The 2,402-nt window shown below is 37.3% G+C and overlaps 1 pseudogene; it reads right to left on the minus strand.

Moving 5' to 3' along the window:
• Positions 1–391: 391 nt before the first annotated feature.
• LOC112472912 lies at positions 392–510 on the minus strand (annotated as a pseudogene).
• Between the last annotated feature and the right edge of the window lie 1,892 nt (positions 511–2,402).

Here is a 2,402-nt window from a genome sequence, read left to right on the forward strand (position 1 = left end):
CTCATGCTTTTTTCTGTCTACTTGTTTTACCCCGATTATGTCTGCTATTGCCTGGCTGCTAACAAAAGTATACACTTAAACAAAATACCAGGTTCTAGGAATATAATATTGCTCAGGAAAACTTATGTGTAGCCAGATTCATATTCTTTATTTCTAAATTTTCTGAATGTGAGCCTGGCGCTGTGATGATTTGAAAAAGGGAGACACATGAGAGATAGGAAGTTGAATTATTACAACTTTTGAAATAGTACTAAAGGACTTACACATTTCCAGTGGAAATAAGCTACAAATGCAGCAGAGGGTAATCCATCTCTACACATGCCCTTGCACTACAAACCTTTGACTAAGACCTAGAGGAATAAGAAATTTGGAAAGACAAACATTTTTTTAATGCCTACAGCACCTGGTATTCCTATGGGGTCTCTCATCCAAGTACTAACGAGGCCTGACCCTGCTAAGCTTATGAGATCAGACGAGATCAGGCACATTCAGGGTGGCATGACCATAGACAGGACAAACATTTTTAACTTTAATTTTTTTGGACTTTTAATTCAAGAAGATTTCATTTTTTGTTCTTTAATTTCTCCCTGGAAAAGAAATAATCGAAGGGGGTACAGAGTGTTCAAACTTGGGTCATCTTTTATGTTGTAATTATTTGGGCTAATTGCATAATCTCTGGTGAGCTATGTTAAACAATGCAGATGGGCATAATTTGAAATAGAAAATAGAATAAAGATAAAATACTCTGCCCTAGAGTACAATGCAGCCTTGAAGTTAATTTTATTAATGTCTAATTTTGACCCACTTTATGGTCTTCTGAGGACAAAGATTTGAACTCTCTTCACAGCAGGTCCCAGGAAGATCCATAAAATAGAAGGGGTTGATGCTAGGGATGCAAGGATGAGCTACCTCATCAGAGTTGGAGCAGTAGTTCCCTGATATATTACTAATTTACTTTCCCAAGGGTAATGGCCACACCATATGCTTCATTACTAAGCTCAATCGGTTAAGACAGTGGTTTTCATCCCTAGCTGCACATTAGAATTATCCGTGGAGTGTTTAAAATACTTAAGCTTTACCCTAGAACGATTAAATCAGAATTTCTGAGGTCAGGGTCTAGCATTATTAAAAAGCTCCTGGGTATTTTCAGTGTTCATTTGTCTTGGGTTAAGTTCCCCAGAAAACAAGCTCTGTGACAGAGATTTGCAAATAGGAAGTTTATTGGCAAGTGCTCTCAGCAACAACATCTATAATATAGTGAACAAAGAGGGATTAAGCAGATGAGGTTGGACTTTAGCAGTTATAACAGAGGTCCCTGCCACAGTCAATGCCACAGGGAGGTCTAAAGCTGAGACAGCCCTCCATATTTGTCTCAAATTGAGGCAAAGTAGCTGAACACCTTTATACTCTTACATACACCCAACCTTGGATTTTGGCTACCCTCTAGGAATGAGTGTGACGTTGGGAATGGAAGCCCTTTCTACTAAATGGAATTTCCAAGAGGCACTTAGCTTTAATCTGTCAGCAGCCAACACTACACATATAGTAATTCCAGAGACCATAGCACTTTCCAGAAGGGTAAAGCATTGAAATTAATCTTTCTGGCCCATCTCTAAAACTCATAGCTCAGGCCTCCCCACCATAGGAAGAGCTATGTTTCTGATTGATGAAAACAGGGAAATCCTAATATCCAGCGAGCTGTGTTAATCAGTGATGAAGTCACTGGGGAAAATTCAAGCATCATAGGTATTTCTGCCCCTCCTTCTTTCACCTGAGACATGGATGTCCTCAAAAAGTATGTACTTTGCTTCCTATCTACCATGTGGTAATGCGGCCTGCTATAGGAGTTGATCTACACCCTGAAGTCACAGTCCATCTTTTGTGCATGTATATGACTGGCTCTGTAAGTTCATTTCAGGAAAAGAGGACTTTGATGCATTGTCTAATATGCCTTTAATTGCATTCAAGTTGCTGTATTGTGACTCCATTCATATTTGTATTCTTGTGATGATTCTCAATTGCTTACAAGCTAAAGAGGTGGGAAAAAAGTGTTCCTAAACCTTTTTCTTTTTCAAAAATTTTAAGTAAGTAAATAACATATATACAAGAAACAGAAAGAAATATTTAAAAATTTAGTGAATGAATAGTCAAGACAATTTGGAGTGGAGGGCAGTAAAGTAAAAAAAAAATAATCTACCATGTAAAATGATGAAGAAAAAGAATATGTGGAAATTAGTTTTTATGGTATAGAGCCACATAAACAAAAATAGGGAGAGGGAGGGAAGAGAAAGAGGAGGATGGGGTAGGGAAAATGCTGTGTTCAATTATATGCTTACAAAATATAAAATCTAACTGAAATGGAAAGTTTTCTCAAAATATATAGTTAAAAATTCTTAAAAGGT

This window comes from Pteropus alecto, unplaced genomic scaffold (genome assembly GCF_000325575.1).
Source record: "Pteropus alecto unplaced genomic scaffold, ASM32557v1 scaffold139, whole genome shotgun sequence".
Lineage (NCBI taxonomy): Eukaryota > Metazoa > Chordata > Mammalia > Chiroptera > Pteropodidae > Pteropus > Pteropus alecto.